The sequence below is a fragment of the Saccopteryx bilineata genome, chromosome X (assembly GCF_036850765.1).
Source record: "Saccopteryx bilineata isolate mSacBil1 chromosome X, mSacBil1_pri_phased_curated, whole genome shotgun sequence".
Classification (NCBI taxonomy): domain Eukaryota; kingdom Metazoa; phylum Chordata; class Mammalia; order Chiroptera; family Emballonuridae; genus Saccopteryx; species Saccopteryx bilineata.
In genome coordinates this window covers 50,607,514-50,626,552 of record NC_089502.1, presented here as the reverse complement: position 1 = coordinate 50,626,552, position 19,039 = coordinate 50,607,514, and the positions used below count along the sequence as shown (strand labels likewise).

Here is a 19,039-nt window from a genome sequence, read left to right as displayed (position 1 = left end):
TTATATGCTAGTCTACACAGGCATTGCCAAGAAAAGGCATTCTTCCAATTAGATGTTTTATATCATGTCTTTTCCATCCATTTTTGAGTGAATGGGCCTTTATCTCAATCATGAACACATTTCTTAATAAGACTAGGCTGGTTTGAAATTCAAGAATTAGAAATAAACAAAAAATATCTATTGCACATTGGATATTACTCTTACATATTAATTTTGATCATACCTAGGAACACTTTAATTCAATTTTGTCCAACTATATTCTTTTTGAAGTCATCCTGATAAAATAATTTTATTCCTTCTTTTTATTTTACAAATTTTTTATTTTTCCCCAATCCAACATCAAGAGACAAGTTTAAAATAATTTCCAAGGCTTCAGAAACATTTAAGCTCTTTGTTATTTAGATTCATTCTTCTTTGTAGAAGTTGAATACATCATATGATAAACTGATTAAATGTCTACATTTCTGGCTAATGATGCTCCCAAATCTTTTCTTCTAAATTTTATCTCAGTTCCCTATTGTTTCTACAGTTATGTAAAAGTTCCTTTGAGTGACTTTCTGGATACAAACAATCCTAGAAAACTGGGATGAATGTAGGGTTGATTTTGAAATAGAGTAACAACAATGAGAGGTACAAATAATATAGTGAGAGGATGTTTTCTATTTTATCGCCTTTTCCCAGACCAAGAGGGTATATTTTTTCCTGTCATTTTAATATAACTTGATTTTCCAAAATTGACATTGAAGCAAGTATCCAGACATGGACAAGATTTTATTATTTAAGACTATCAAACCATGATTATTTCCTTCCATTTGGGTATTTATTTTTAGCTTATGATATTCACATTTTCCTGATGTGATCAAATTCAACCATCAATAGCTCAGTATTAAAATTCTATTTGTCTGTGAAAGTATAGCCTGAGGATAATGCCTTGAGTAATACTTTCAAGAAAGTGTCCTTAAATTGTAATGCCTATTAAAAAATAAAGATATATAGCTTTCTTATTATTAATGATAATTCTTAAATAGAAGGATTAAATGTAAATTTCAAACAAAAATAATCTCATGGAGAAAAGAAATCCAGTAAACTTTTTTCCATATCTAAGAATATAGCATTGAAAAAAATATCACTCTTTACACAATGAACTTTTTATGTTTGCTTCTTTAAAATTCACTTTTAAGAATACAACTAGAAGTTGATCTTTTGTCATTGAGCAGTCCAAAAGCATTAAAATGTTATTGAGCCAAGTAAAGAAACAAAAAAGTTCATTATATACATCTTGGCTATTAGTGAATTGTTGAAAAGTTAATGACATAATATTTAAGGCATGTTAACATTTTATGAGAGTACGTCCTTATCACTGTAATAAAAAAGTCAAGAATATGTGTTTATTTGCCTGAATTATATATTTTAATTAAGAACATGATTTGTGTTATGCCACTTTTCTTGTGATTTGAGAATTTTTATTGAGAAAATCTTAAACTCTATCAGGTGAGAAATATTAAAATAATAGCTTTGCATTTATCCACGACACATAGAAAACACAATGTGTCACTGTGAGTGGATCCTATCAAATGACAATTAAATAAGCATTAAAATAAATAAAACCTACTGGAATATATTGGCAAGTATGTGACTAAGTCAGCAAATTGATACCCCAGATGATGATAAAAACATGTCTTTCAAAAATCAATGCTGGAAGAGAAAAAAAAACCACTGAAAAGCAATTTCTTTTTAATGTTTGTAATAGGCACATGAATTTTTATCCCTTAAAAACTGGCCCCCCAAATGACCAACATTAAATCAATGAAATCACTGTCCAATTAAATTAGATATAGTGACAGAGGGAGAAAATTTAACCAGTATGTGCACATTTCTTCTATTATATGTAAGATTTTTAGATTGACAAAGCTAGTTGAATATGATTGGTGAAAAAGAAGGCAAGCATAATGTACAAGAGAAATAATGAAGTTTGTTAATGTCAAGAGTACAATCCAACTAGGGAAACACCCTAAATTTTTAGTTCTCTTCTACATCACACAATATTCATCAGCACAGTAGAAAATGATGGCAGGTAAGTCACCACAGTGAAGGGTTATTCATGTGTACATTGATGCTGTAGTTGTATTGGTACAGATGGAAGAAATAAGATCAAATAATTTTGATATTCCTTAATATCTATGTGCTCAGTATCTATGACTGATGGAAACCAAATATTTTTAGCTTCGTTTTTTATGGCCTGTGCATTCAAAAAGAGCATACCAGGTATATAGGTGAAGTCAATATAAGAAGATTTCTATAACCCCAAAGTGTACTGTTTGTGTCTAGTCTTTCTGGGAATTCCTAACTCATTTTGGCCACATCTCCAGGTTTACTACTTCTCTTTTCTTTTTCATACCTGTGTAAAATATAGCTTTTATTTTCATACTGGCTTCATGTAAGGAATTCCTGTGAATTGCTGTAGCTTAAAAATTACTGTCCTTGGCCTGACCTGTAGTGGCGCAGTGGATAAAGCATCAACCTGGAAATGCTGAGGTCGCTGGTTCAAAACCCTGGGCTTGCCTGGTCAAGGCACATATGGGAGTTGATGTTTCCAGCTCCCTCCTTCTCTCTCTCTGTCTCTCCTCTCTCTCTTTCTCTCTCTTTCTCTCTCTCTCTCTGTCTCTCCCTCTCCTCTCTAAAATGAATAAATAAAAAATAAAAATTTATAAAGTGTATGTCTTTAAAAAAATAAAATAACTGTCCTTATGCACAGAACTATTAGGAATTTTTGATCACAAGTTTAATGATAAAAGGAGCAAAACTAGGGTCAGAAGTCAAGTAAGCCATCTTACTACATATAGATAAGAATGTAGAGGCAACCCACTAGAAGACAAAATGCTGGAATTATACTCTGGTTGGCATGGTCAAAATAATAATATTTACCCCATGAATACGTAGAAGATCCTGAATAAATATTCGTCTAATAGATAAATGAAACTGGGGGAAAATTTTTTATCTGTGTGAGGTGTGCTTAAACATGTGTGTGCATGTGTGTACATAAGTGGGTTGAACCCTGTGGAGTCCTTTCTAATACTGTGCCAATGTACAATACCTTCCTCTCCTGAGTCTGCACTTAAAATATAACCGCTCACAAAAATTAGGGGATATTTCAAAATGAATATGGTGCAATAAAATATCCCCTAATTTTTGTGAGCAGTATATATCAAAATTTTAAGTGTCATTCACTTATATTTGATTTAAATCTTTGTATAACTACCAAGGCTCAGTTTAGTTTTTAGTATAGAGTAAAAAATTGAGACCAAGATTGAAATGGGGAGAGTATGTAAGGGAATCTCTCGTACAGTCTTCAATAGAGAATCCTTACAGGAAGAACTCCTTTCTTTCTTCTTCTTTCTTTCTTCTTTCTTCTTCTTTCTTTCTTCTTTCTTCTTCTTTCTTTCTTCTTGCTCCTCCCTCCTCCCTTCCTCTTCTTCTTCTTCTTTCTTCTCCTTCTTCTTCTCCTTCTTCTTCTTCTTCTTCTTCTTCTTCTTCTTCTTCTTCTTCTTCTTCTTCTTCTTCTTCTTTCTTCTTCCTCCTCCTCCTCCTTCTCCTCTTCTTATTCTCCTCCTCCTCTTCCTCCTCCTCCTCTTCCTCCTTCTTCTTCTTCTCTTCTTCTTCTTCTTCTTCTTCTTCTTCTTCTTCTTCTTCTTCTTCTTCTTCTTCTTCTTCTTCTTCTCCAATAAAGCCCTCCTAACTTCCTCTTCCCTTCTATAAACATTTTCTTCTTCTTTATTCTAGTTAACCTGCATATGACCTGCCATGACAGCCTGCTCCTGATTATAATTCTCTCATTTTCCTGAATAAACTTTTTATTGGAGGAATATTTAGCTGACGTTTATTTAAGGTCAGCAACACATATCATGTTATATTTCAGAACTTTATTCAGTTATCAACTTAGAGTGTTGTTGTCTTTAAAAGAAAGACACCATGGTTGAATCTAATAATATAGTATGGTTAAATGTTTTTCCCAAAATGTCTGTTTACTATCCATTTTCTTTCTAAAATGTGAGTCACTATTTCAGAAGAACACATTTATGAGTATGTATCTAGGTATTGTTTTTTGCCTTATTGAGTTTTTTCTAAATTCAAAACTGGCATAAAATTATTTAAGGTTCATAGAGCAGTAAAGAGAACATGAAATTTGAAATCTCAGAGAATTGGGTTTCAATCTTGGGTCCATAAGTAGCTGCACAATCTTATTCAAGCAAACTTTAGAAAGCTCTGTCTCCATTTTACACTAAATTCAGATCATTAGCTATATCCAATTAAGATAATGAGGATGATAAGGATGATAATGATTGTGACCATAACAAGAACACTGTTACTACAACTATCACTGCCATTGATGCCATCACCTTTTATTTAGTGAGTATAAAGCATTTTTGCAACTGCTTTAAAAGTGTATCTTATTTAATTTTTTTTTTAATATTTTTCTGAAGTTGGAAATGGGGAGGCAGTCAGACAGACTCCCGCATTTGCCCAACCGGGATCCCCCTGGCATGCCCACCAAGGGGCGATGTTCTGCCCATCTGAGGCGTAGCTCTGTTGCAACCAGAGCCATTCTAGTGCCTGAGGCAGAGGCCACAGAGCCATCCTCAGCACCCGAGCCATCTTTGCTCCAGTGGAGCCTTGGCTGTGGGAAGGGAAGAGAGAGACAGAGAGGAAGGAGAGGGGGAGGGGTGGAGAAGCAGATGGGCGCTTCTCCTGTGTGCCCTGGCCGGGAATCGAACCCAGGACTCCCACGTGCCAGGCCGATGCTCTACCACTGAGCCAACCGGCCAGGGCCTATCTCAATTAATTTTTATAGTGACACTTAAATGCTTAGCAATTATCATTTCCATTTTACAAAAAGAAGAATGTGGATCAAAGAGATGAAGAAACTTATTTAGTGGCCCTACTTGTAAAGTATAGAGCTGATGTTTAAATATAAGTTTTCTGGATTCTAAAGTTCATGTTCTAAAATGTAAGTTCCATGGCAGTCGACATTTTGGATTTGGGAATACTGCAACATCTTCAATGCTTACAAAAGTGCCTGGTACAAAGTAGAGTTGCAACAAATATTTATAGGCTGAATCAAATAACATCAAATAACGAGATGCTCCTCTATTCTTTAGTTATGTGATTATAGATAATTAGAGATAGAGTAATTAACTATGACTGTTAGTCAAAAGCACAAATTCTGGAGCCATATTGCATGGATTCAACTGTTATCTCTAAAAGTTATAATTTATGTGAGCCCAGAAATGTTTCTTCTTGTTTCATCATCTGTAGAATAGAGAAATAAGAGCTTCTACTACAGAGTATTTAAAACAAGGGTAAATGAATATAAATTAAGTGTTCCAAATAGTAGCTGCCCTTTTAATGATCATTTATTTTAATACCTTATTGATATATAATTTATATGCTATACAATTCATCCATTTACAATATAAATTAAGGTTTTTTAATATATTTACAGGCTTGTAAACCACTGCCATAGTTTATTTTAGAACATTTTCATTACCTCGAAAAGAAGAAACCCCACACATTTTAGCTGCCACTGTCTTCTCTCAATTTGCCCAAGTTTTAAACACTCACTAGTATATTTTCTGTCTTTTCAAATTTCTTTGTTCTGGACATATGATTTAAATAATATAATATATGTTCTTTTGTGGCTGGATTCTTTCACTTATAATGATTTCGAGTTTAATTTGTGTTGCATAATGTTTCCGTAAGCCATTCTTTTTTTGTAGCCCAATAATATTCTATTTTATGAATAGACCACTTCTGTTTGCACATTCATCATTTGGCCATTTGCATTATTTACACCTTTGGCTATTATGAATAATGCGACTCTAAACATTCATATACAAGTTTTTGTGGAGACATGTTTTCACTTATCATGGATATATACCTAGGAATGGAATTGTTCTATATTTTATTACTTGAGGAACCTCCACACTGTTTTCCAGAGCAGCTGTATCATTTTATATTCTCACCAGCAGTGTATAGGGGTTCTAAGTTCTTCACATTTTTGCTAAGAAGGTGATTTATTTTTAACTCTTTAACTTTATAATTAAAAACTAACTATTCTTTTTATTTTCTTTAGCGAGAGAGACAGAGACAGAGAGAGGTACAGATATGGACAGACAGACAAGAAGGAAGGAGCATCAGTTCTTCCTTGCAGCACCTTAGTTGTTCATTGATTGCTTTCTCATATGTGCCTTGACCAGGGGGCAGCAGCTGAGCCAGTGTTACTTGGCTCAAATCAGTGACTTTGGACTTCAAGCCAGTGACCATGGAGTCATGTCTATGATCCCACTCTGAAGCCATGGACCCTGTGTTCAAGCTAGTGAGCCTGTGCTCAAGCCCGATGAGCCCACACTCAAGCCGGTGACCTCGAAGTTTTGAACCTGGGTCCTTTGTGTGCCAGGCCTATGCTCTATCCACTGCGCCACCACTTGGTCAGGCAAGACTAACTATTCTTCTCTAAATATGTTTTTAATAATTATATACTGGTGTCCAAAATTAGTTTAATTAGAATAATTTATTTATCATGATCTATTCTACTATACAAGCTTAATGCATAATTCCATGGTATTAAAATGCCAGTTAACAAATTCTCATCCTTTCAGAGGGTTGAACAATTACCTATTTCCTGATCTGAATTTACACAATTTTGAGTACTATTTTAAATAAATCATTCAGCTACAGTGAATAAAACCTAAAAAACATTATCTAACTATTATTTGCTAAAAACCAAACCACCTTATATTATTGTTAAAGTCTAATATAAAGAATAGGTGGAATAAGACAACAGTTATTATAAGACACAGACATTGAATTTGCTGTACAAGGCGTAAATGTATTCAAAGAACTGGATTAAATTCTGTTGAAATAAATTTTCAAGAATTCTGAATCTTAGAATTGGAAAATGCAGATATTATATGAAATGTCAGATTAAGAGTCAAATTAAAGGGGAAAGCAATATTATATTCAAGATTCATTCTAGAATGAATCTAACAAAGCTAAACAAGAACATAATACTCTTAAAATAACCATGAAGCTGGATGTTATATATATGATACCAAATTCCCAGGTTTTTTCAGAGTCAGGGCTCTAGTTAGAGTACACTTGCATTTGCTTTTTGTTTGTTTGTATGTTTTTTGTGACAGAGACAGAGAGAGTCAGAGAGAGGGACAGACAGACAGAAAGGGAGAGAGATGAGAAACATCAATTCTTCATTGCAGCTCCTTAGTTGTTAATTGATTGATTTCTCATATGTGCCTTGACTGGGGGGCTATAGCAGACCGAATAACCCCTTACTCGAGCCAGCGACCTTGGGCTCACGCTGGTGAGCCTTGCTCAAACCAGATGAGCCTGCGCTTATGCTGGCAACCTCGAGGTCTCGAACCTGGGTCCTCCACATCCCAGTCTGATGCTCTATCCACTGCACCACCACCTGGTCAGGCCAATTGCATTTGTTTTCACATAACCTTTGTGGCTTATTCAAAACCCTCTGCTTGCCCTGAAACATTCTTTTATTTATTTATTTATTTTGTATTTTTTTGACATGAGAAGATGTGGGGGCAGGGGGAGGGGAAACAGACAGACAGACTCCATACTCCCACATGAGCCCAACTGGGATCCACCTGGCATGCCCAGTAGGGGGCAAAGCTCTGCCCATCTGGGACATTGCTCCACTGTAATTGGAGCCATTCTAGCAACTGAGGTAGAGGCCATGGAGCCATCCTCAGCACCTGGGCCAACTTTGCTCCAATGGAGCCTTAGCTGCAGGAGGGGAAGAGAGAGATGGAGAGGAAGAGGACAGGGAAGGGTAGAGAAGCATATAGGCACTTCTCCTGTGTGCCCTGGCCAGGAATGCCCTGAAACATTCTTAAACTATGACAGCAACAAAAACAATGTGACAGGAACATCTGGTTTCTCAAAATATTCCATCAGTCAAAATAATGTTTTATTTTTAAGGGTTTGAATTTTCCATAAAAATACCTTTGTTGCTAAAGACATACGTAATTGTCTCCAATATTACTTTAGATTGTAGATCATCTAACATACTTTTGTGAAATGTGCAAATTTGACTGAGAATTTTGTATTGCATTTATTAAAGCTTGTAGATGTTTGCAAAATGAACATCAAAGTAATAAAGTAATTATGAGAATAAACATTAAAATACAAATGATGTTCTTTGGTAGGGAAAAACACTTTTTAGAAAATGTAATAGGTATCAGAATACTTAATTCTTTGAACAAATAGTTTTCATTTACATTAAATAAAAACATTACAAACTAGATGCATGATAAGAAATAAAAATGTAAAAGTGACCTTTGTGCTTGCCTTTATATCAAAGTCAGAAATAAAAGATTATTTTAAAATGGTATTTACAGGCTTATAATCATGGATGTCAAGTGGAACTTAAATACTGATATAGTCTTTCTACATAAATACTACTTAAGTATATAATCTTTTAATAGAGACTTGAACCTAAGATAAAGTCATATTTTTAAAATTAATTTCTAACTTTAGTTTTAATTTAATATTATCTATCTTGTAACAAATTACCATATTTCCCTATGTATAAGACACACCATCATTTGAAAAAGCTGGGATCTAAAAACTGGATTCATTTTATGCAGTGGTTGTAGATTTTTTTATTTGTATTTCCTGCTTTTTTGCACTTGGTTTTGGGCTCATTGTTGAAGACAGTGATTCTTCATCAGACACAGATGAGACAAGCTAATGGATTAGAGTTTTGACAGTGATAAGGAGTTGAATGAATTTTATAATGAATAAAATTTGAGTTCAATAACTTTATGTAATATATTTTTTTTTATTTCAGACCTCAAAATTAAGGTGCATCTTATACATGGTAGCAACTTATACATGGGGAATATGGGGTAAGTTATTTTAATTTTATGATACTCATTGCCATCTCTTATGTATTTCCTAGGTGGGAGAAATATTGTCTTCTGGGATTATTAAACAGTTTCCCTAAGATCTTACTTGGTTATTGATATATCTCCTAAATTTCAAACTCTTGTAGTAATTCCATGCTAAACTTCCACTTTCAATGCATTTTCTGTGGAATTCTGAACTTTATTGCACATTATCTAAGAAAACTGAAACTTAAAAGCCCTTAATGTTTTCCCCAGTTGAATTCATTATTTTTAGGTTTGTAAAATTTCATTATAACTGTCTTGGCATTATCAACTTAGATGAAATATAATTTCTATAATGGGGAAGATAGTATCTTCCAAAAATTTATGTCCATTCAAAACTCAAAATTTGATCTCATTTGGGAATAGAGTCTTTACAGAAATAATTAATTAAGGATCGGAGATTAACTCATTCTAAATTTAAGTGTACTCTAAATTCAATGACTGGTATCCTTAAAAGAAGAGGGCACACAAAGACAGCAACAAAGTTACATGTTAATGGAGACAGAGACTGGAGCAATGCAACTATAACTAAGGAGTCACAAAGATTGCCGGGTGCCACCAGAAGTTGAAAAAAGCAAGGATTATTCCCTAAACTTTCAGAAGGAGCATGGCATTGAAGACACCTAGTTAAAATACAGTTAACCAAAGGTTAATACCTCCATTTTAGGAAATAAATGTGTTGATATGAAATAGGTTGATTATAAAAAAAAAAAACAAGATACAATGGAAAGAATATCCAGTTTTGAATAATCAGATATACATTCTAGTTCCAGATCACTCCTTCATTTGTAAAAATCTGTAAATATAACATTTTCTGTATTGTAATGGGCATATAAATAAAATGCTCTAATCACAAGTAGGCAAAGAGTTGTGTGCCACTGAGAAAGTCCCTTGAACTCTCTGAGTTTCTGTTTATTAATCTGAGAAATAGAGAGAACAATGCCAATTCATATCTCTTCTATCTTTAGATATTATTTTGAAAGTCAAATAATTTTTTTTCCTCCTTATCCTTATCTTCTTCTTTCTTTTCCTCTTCCAACTATCAATATTTTTGATATCTACTATTTTGTGTACTATGAATTAAACACTCTTTTATTTAATCATGATAAGTACAATTGTTCTAATATTTTATATGTGAAAATTGATGCACAGAGATATATACTGTGGCCTAAAATTCTGCAGGCTGTAAATCAGGAAGTAAATATTATTTTCACCAAGCCCTGTGGTATATTTTAGATATAAACACATCAAAAATAAGTATTATAAATGCTAGGAAGTAATGTCCTATGTGCCCTAATATCTAGCAATAAATAAATTGGGTCATGAATAGTGTTTCAAATATGCATGAATAATTCTGAATAGATAAATATTATATATTCTCAAAAGCTTCACTTCCTTGCTAATAACTATCTGTTAGAATAAGAACATTCAGATTTTTTTTTAAAATATAGCCATTTGCATTGATTTTAATGTTAGGCAATATTAAGTGTTTTTACATACATAAGTAACATGGCCAGCCCCATACCGGACGGAGCCTTTGCTATCTGTTTGTTTTCTAAAATGTAGGCAAATTAGTAAATTGAAAAAAAATGATCAGTTTTTCAATTCAAACATTTGAGTTCTTTGCCAGTTTTGATTTGGTTAATTTAAATGTATCATATGTAAACAACACATCATATGTGTGTGTGGGGGAAAGACCAAGGATCCACAATTAGCTTCCCTTCAGGGCAATAAGGACTGCCCAGTGTGACAACACTAAGGAAATACCGCCTAGAACAGCCCACAGGTTGAGAACCGCTGGCCTAAAATAAATTTAGCTTTCTACACCATTTCTAACTTAGTCATTCATTCATTCATTCACTCATTTACAAAACTACTTAGCAAGGATGCAGTGATTACCAAGATAAAAATAGTCATCTTTGCCCTTAAAGGCATTATAATCTTTGTAAGGTGTAAAGCCAGTAGCCACGGCCACCATCACAGCCGCTTGGCCCGTGCAGGTTCGCATTGGATTCGGACAGATGGTAATGAAACAATGGAGTCAAAAACTGGTAGGCCGCCTGACCAGGCGGTGGCACAGCGGATAGAGCGTCAGACTGGGAAGCGGAACACCCAGGTTCAAGACCCCGAGGTTGCCAGCTTGAGTGTGGGCTCATCTGGTTTGAGCAAAGCTCACCAGCTTGGACCCAAGGTCGCTGGCTTGAGCAAGGGGTTACTGGGTCTGCTGAAGGCCTGCAGTCAAGGCACATATGAGAAAGCAATCAATGAACAACTAAGGTGTCGCAACAAAAAAACTAATGATTGATGCTTCTCATCTCTCTCCATTCCTGTCTGTCTGTCCCTATCTAGCTGACTCTCCCTCTCTGTCTCTATAAAAAACAACAACAACAACAACAACAAAAACTGGTAGGCCATCATCTTTAATCCTAGCTTGTACCAGGCAGGCAAGTAAAAACACACTCTGGGCTCCAAAACCCACTCATTCAGTGCTCACAAAGCTACTGACTTATCCGAGTTTCCTAGAATCAAAGGTTTCTGCCTCACTAGCCTTATTCACCTCTGTTCCTCATCTCCTTCTCTCTGCACAAACTGGCTTCTCCCTCAGCACTCCACCATCTTGACTGCCTCTCCTGGCCTCCTCCATGTGGCCTTTCTCTGCTCTCCTCTAGCATGGGCTCCTTCTAGAACTTAATCACTCTTCTCCCTGAACACTGTGATCTCTCTTCCTTTTAAAACCTTTTGGCGTGAAAGCCTTCCCCCAACACATATTAACATAATCACACCCATCCCAAGCAAGAAGGGCAACTTATATTATCACCTGGGTGATGGACTTCCACGTGGGCAGTGCCATCTTTAACAAAGTGAGCATAATATATTTTATCTGCTCAACATAAGAGAATAGAGACAAGAACTACAGTACTGTGCTATTAAAATAGTTTGGCATTTTTTTCTGCATTAATAGAGATTTCCTTATATAACAGAGATACAAAAATGAACATTCATTAAAGGCACAACTTAATATTTACCACAGCTCAAATCTGAAATCTATGATGTTGCCAGATCTTCGTAATACAGAAATAAAAGCACTCCTGTTGAGTGATCCATGAAGTCCTGAATTATCAAAGACTTACATTAAAACTGCATAAGTTAGGGTCTGCACTTTATTTAAAATGGTATTTCATTCCCCTAGAGGCTCATCTGCCTCAGGCGTCTTCCCAGTATTTAGGTCTTAAAGTATCTAAAATATTTTAGGCTTGTACATTTTTTACTGCTTTGTGAACCTATCACATAGATTTTTATTTTTTCCCCAAATTACCACATTAACATTGTTATTTTCAGCTTCTACTTCAAAATAAAACAGCAGATAGTTTCATTTATCTCTCTGGCGCAGCTTATTCACAGCAGACACATTTTTATTTTTATTATTAGTTATTTATTGTTAGTACTTTTAGAAGAATGAGAAAGTTATAATTCTTTAAAGCTTTAACTATGGAATTTTATCAGTCAACAAATATTTATTGAGCATCTACTATGTGACAAGTATAGTACTTAAGATTAAGGGCTCTGGAAGCAGACTGAATGTCTGAATAAAAATTTAGTTTCACCACTTATTAACTGTGAGGCCTTGAGCAAATTGTTTAACTACTCTATTTAGTGTTTGAATCTGTATATCTGTAAAACATCAATGTTAAAAATAGCAGCTACATTTTAGGGTGTCTGTGAGGGCTAATTGAGTTACTACAGTAAATCACTTAACACGCAATCATAAACGTAGTAAGCTCTTAACAAATACACTCTAGTATTTTTCTTATTATCATCATTATTGTATTAACTATGCTCTGTGTGAATCCTTGAGAACACTATAATAAACAAGATAGAATTTTATAATCTACTGATCGGTCACTAAAGAATGCTTAGAGATCATCAATTAATAAATTGCTGTTATATATGGAAGTGACTTGAGTGGTAGTAAAAGACCGTGAAAGAGAAAACTTTTGCTTTGGTGTCCCAAGTGAATCACTACCTCATGAAAATGAATTATAGAATACTGTATAATACTGATCTAGTTTGCCTGACACATTAAAATAAAGTCCCAGTTAAAAAAAAAATCAAACATTTTATTCAATTAGTGACTATGTTCCAAAAGTAAAAAGCTAAGTTCATTAAGGCCTTTAAACATTTATAAATCTCCAGAGGCATATGACTTAATGTATGACCCTTAATGTTAAATCAGTAGTGAAACAGAGGTTTCTATCTTGGGCTCATGGGATCAGAATCTTTGCCCAGATGATAAACTCTTTATCATATTCATTCTAATTATGGCTCATCTTGAAATGATTAGATATTGTTAGAAAGAGACCTAGTCAGCACTAAAGATGCAATGATTAATAGAAATGTTGGTATAATTCTTTAGATATATGTCTAAATTCACAATTGAGTCATGGATCCGCATTATTAAGTGATTAAAGAAATTGTGGTTTCTACCCTTTATTCACATTCATCATATAGCAAGAATTAATCATTGTATGCAAATAACAGTAAAATGCAGAATATTTTACAACTAGTACTATACAGATAGATAGTAAAACTTAAAAATGGGCTACAGGAACAATATTTGATACAATAACCCATATCAAAAGTAAATCATTAAAAATGTTCTAACAAAGTTTGGCTTAATTTCAGATGAGGGTTCAAGGCTAGACAAAGTGTTTTTATACTAAATACTAAAAATACATCCCCTAAAAGATAAAATTGTTTAGATTTCATCAAAATCATGTTTGCTTTTCAAGACCCTGTGCAGAGGATTGAAACACAAGATACAATCTGTGAAAATACATTTTTAATTCTTATATCTGGTAAAAATATTATGTAAAGAACTCTCAAAGTGCAACAGTAATAATAACCCAAACAAAACTTGAACAAAAGATATAAACAGCCATTTTGCTGAAAAGGATATATAGATGGCAAATGACAAGACGTTCAATATTTTTAGCGCCTTAGTTCATTTGGGCTACTAGGCTTATACACAACAGACATATATTTCTCACAGTTCTCAAGGCTTGGAAGTCTCGGATCAAAGCCCTGGCTGATTCAATATCTGGTGAGGTGCTGATTCCCGGTCCATAAGATGTACCTTCTTAGTGTGTTTTCACATGGTGAAAGAAGCAAGGGAGCTTTCTCAGACATCTTCTGTAAGGACACTAATTCTATTAACGGGGGCTCTGATTTCATGACCAGACCACCTCCCATAAGCCTCACCTCCTAATACTATCATTCTGATGATTAGGATTTCGTGATATAGGGGACACAAATATTCAGGCTATAGTAATTAGCCATAAAAAATGTAAATTTCAACCACAATGAGGTATTACTTATACATCTATTATAATGACTGAAAAAACAAACAGACAAACAAACAAAACTAGTAACAACACCAAATACTAGGGAAACTGCAGTGAAAATTAACCATTCATTATTGGGTTTTATTATTTGTTTTTGTTACAGAGACTGAAAGAGGGACACATAGGGACAGACAGAGAGGAAGGAAGAGAGATGAGAAGCATCAATTCCTTGTTGCATCACCTTAGTTGTTCACTGATTGCTTTCTCATATGTGCCTTGACCAGGGGGATAAAGCAGAGTGAGTGACCCCTTGCTCAAGCCAGAGACTTTGGGCTCAAGCTGGTGAGACTTGCTCAAACCAGGTAAGCCCGTGCTCAGGGTGGTGACCTCGGGGTTTCGAACCTGGGCTCTCTGACTCCCAGTCCAACACTGTGCCACCTCCTGGTCAGGCTAATCCTTCATTGTTAATGAAAATAAAAAATTATATAGATGCTGTGGAAAACAGTTGGGCACTTTCTTATAAAACTAAATGTATAACCTGATGATTGCACCTTTGAGCATTTATCTCAAAGAAATTAAAACTTATGTCCACACCAAACTTGAACACAAATTTCACAGCAGCTTTATTAATACAATCCAATGACTTTAAACATCTCAAATGACCTTCAACAGGTGAATGATTAGACAAATTGGTACATCCATATCATAAAATAATACTCAGCAATAAAAAGGAATAAACAAATGATACACGCAGCAACTTGGGTAAACCTTCAGAAAATTATGATGAGTGAAAAAAAGTCAATCCTAAAAGGTTAAAAACTGTATTATTTCATTTATATTCATTCTGAAAATTACAAAATTATAAAAATTGAAAACTAATTAGTGGTTACTACAGATTAAGCATACGGAAAAGCAATATAAGTGAGATGGATATGTTTATAAAATAGCAATGGTAAAGATGGACTTGGTAATGAAATTCTTCAGTAGCTTGACTGTAGTAGTGGATACATGAACATATATATATATATGATAAGGTTTTACAGAACTAAATACATAGACACAAAAATAAGTATATGTAAGTCTAGTATAATGTAAATGAGTTTGGTGGATTACATCTATGTTGATATCCCAGTTTTTAGATTATATTATAATGTTGCAAGATATTACCATTGGGAGAAAACAGGCAAAGAATACCGGAGATCTGTCTATATTGTTCTTTACAACCTCATGTAAATCTAGAATTATCTCAATAAGATTTTCCATTTAAAAAACAAAGTTTTCTTTTTTTTTTAGCAAGAGAGAGAGAGAATGGAGAAGAGAGAGAGAGAGACAAGCAGGGAGAGAGAGGAGAAGCATCAACTCATAGTTGCTTTAGTTTGGTTGTTCATTGGGTGCTTTTCATATGAGCCTTGACCCAGGGGAAGCGGTGGCTCAAGTCGAGCAAGTGACCCCTTGTTCAAACCAGTGACCTTTGAGCTCAAGCTACCTACCATGGGATCATGTTTATAATCTCACACTCAAGCTTGCAAGACCCCACTAAAGCAGGTAAACCTATGCTCAAGCACTTGGAGTTTGGAACCTGAGACCTCAGCGTTTTAAGTTGACACTCCATTTGCCGCACCACCACTCATCAGTGATCCCCGCCCTTGTATAAACCCCTTGTACTTTAAATGTGAGTAGAATCTATGAATATGAATCCATGTCACATTCATGATTATGTTACATTATATGAAATAAATGGAGGTTATTCTGGTTGGGTCTCCTAATCATTTTTGGCATTTAAAAGCACAGATTTTTTGGTGTTGGTCAAAGAAAAGGATATCAGAGAAATAAAGAACAGGAGTACTAAGAGAGAACAAGCATTCATGAACTGCCTATGTTGAAGCCTCCTCAACGATCAAGAAATCTTGAGGGCTTCTAGAGTTGCACCCAGTCAATAGTTAACAAGTAAGTGGGAACAGGAGCCCCGGTCCTACAATTGCAAACAAATGAATTTTGAAAACCACTTGAGTGTTTTTAAGAGTTCTTTTGAGCTCAAGATGAGAATTGCAGCCCTGGTTGATGCTGTGTCGACAGCCCAGTGAGATTCTGTTCAGAGAAATCAGTCATACTGTGCCTGGACTTTATACCTATAGAAACTACCAGATAATGTGTGTGTGTGTGTGTGTGTGTGTGTGTGTGGTATGTGTGTGTGTGTGTGTTTAGGCCACTGCATAAAGTGTTAGGTAGCAACAGAAAACTAATAAATGGTAAAAAAAAAAAAAAAAAAAAAGAAAACTAATAAATGGTTATAGAAGTATTCAGTTTAACATTATATCAACTTTGTTGTATATTTGCTTATTTTTTTAATTAAATATTGAGATAAAAAATCTAAAAGAGTGAGCAATATTGGAGAAATGGTTTGTTAATTTTGACAACAATAATCTTTGGTTTCAGTAGAATAACAAAAGATGCTACTAACTAATCTGAGGCTTAATTCATCTGAGCATGTGCCAGAGGGTGCAAATACGGGTAATGGAGGATAATAAATAACTACAGTGTATGGTGCATGATGGAGTAGAAATAAAGTGCTCTGAGTTATATTACAATGTTCAATCATACAGTTGGGTCAGTTAATGTATGAGGTAAAAGTTGGTATATCAATCTCCTTAGGTGTCTGGAAAGAGATGAATGTGTATAGTCAGTAATATTAAGCTGCATGATTCAGTGCAGATCTTCTAAAAAGTCTCACACACACACATATCAATTGCAGTTTCTCTACACCAGTACTTTTAGTTAATTTCCATGATCAAGTATATTAAAATTGAAAGTAAAGTTTACCATGGATATTGCAAAGCACATATGATTCCCATTTGAAACCAGTATATTTCTCTACTGAATGGGTTTTAAATTTAGCACCTCCATAACCCTAGCCATCTATATTACCTTTTAAATATATGCCTGGTAGAATCCAAAACCACAATCTATATGTGAATTAACTAAAGAAGAAAAAGAAATGGCCAAATGTCAGTGATGCACAGATCTTTTTTTCCCTAACACATTGCATATTAATTGTAAAATGTAGGTTTAATCATCTTACTTCTTGACTCAATAAATAAGAAGTAATCCTCTCATTTCATAAACTTTTACACCAAAATTCAATATATGAGACACATGTGGAAAATAAATGAATGAGGAATGAGTAAAGTATGAGAAGAAAGGCAGATGATATTTAGTGAGATGAAGTGAAATGACTACAAAATCGATAAAGTATGTATGTGTCAAAGATATACAGAAATGTAACAATTATATAATGTAACATATATATATTTTTTCTATCCATTTATATATTGTATATATTTGGGTAGAAAGAAAATCTGAAAACAAACCAACTTTTAATCAATTTTTCTAAAATAATTACTGGTCTGTTTGTTGTAAGTATATATGTGTCACCAATCACAGATTAACATGTTAGACTCTCCATTAATAGTTGTTGAAACTGTTATGTGTGTAAGGAATGTGCAGTATTTATAACTTTTGAAATACAGATTATAAGACACTTCTTTTTTTTTTTTTAATAAATTTTTATTAATGGTAATGGGATGACATTAATAAATCAGGGTACATATATTCAAAGAAAACATGTCTAGGTTATTTTGTCATCAAATTATGTTGCAAACCCCTCGCCCAAAGTCAGATTGTCCTCCGTCACCCTCTATCTAGTTCTCTGTGCCCCTCCCCCTCCCCCTAACTCTCTCCCTCCCTCCCTCCCATGTCCTCCCTCCCCCCCCACCCTTGGTAACCACCACACTCTTGTCCATGTCTCTTAGTCTCATTTTTATGTTCCACCAATGTATGGAATCATGTAGTTCTTGTTTTTTTCTGATTTACTTATTTCACTCCTTATAATGTTATCAAGATCCCACCATTTTGCTGTAAATGATCTGATGTCATCATTTCTTATGGCTGAGTAGTATTCCATAGTGTATATGTGCCACATCTTCTTTATCCAGTCTTCTATTGAAGGGCTTTTTGGTTGTTTCCATGTCTTGGCCACTGTGAACAGTGCTGCAATGAACATGGGGCTACATGTGTCTTCACGTATCAATGTTTCTGAGGTTTTGGAGTATATACCCAGTAGAGGGATTGCTGGGTCATAAGGTAGTTCTATTTGCAGTTTTTTGAGGAACCACCATACTTTCCTCCATAATGGTTGTACTACTTTACATTCCCACCAACAGTGAATGAGGGTTCCTTTTTCTCCACAGCCTCTCCAACATTTGCTATTACCCGTCTTGTTGATAATAGCTAATCTAACAGGAGTGAGGTGGTATCTCATTGTAGTTTTGATTTGCATTTCTCTAATAACTAATGAAGCTGAGCATCTTTTCATATATCTGTTGGCCATTTGTATCTCTTCCTGGGAGAAGTGTCTGTTCATGTCCTCTTCCCATTTTTTTATTGGATTGTTTGTTTGTTTGTTGTTGAGTTTTATGAGTTCTTTGTAAATTTTGGATATTAGGCCCTTATCTGAGCTGTTGTTTGAAAATATCAGTTCCCATATAGTTGGCTGTCTGTTTATTTTGATATCAGTTTCTCTTGCTGAGCAAAAACTTTTAATTCTGATGTAGTCCCATTCATTTATCTTTGCCTTCACTTCTCTTGCCATTGGAGTCAAGTTCATAAAATGTTCTTTAAAACCCAGGTCCATGATTTTAGTACCTATGTCTTCTTCTATGT

General features: G+C 34.5%; 1 protein-coding gene across 2 annotated transcripts in view; it reads right to left on the bottom strand.

Moving 5' to 3' along the window:
* PCDH11X (protocadherin 11 X-linked) overlaps positions 1-19,039 on the bottom strand; it is a 764,552-nt gene that overhangs the window by 321,787 nt on the left and 423,726 nt on the right. The gene's annotated exons all lie outside the window — the stretch shown is intronic.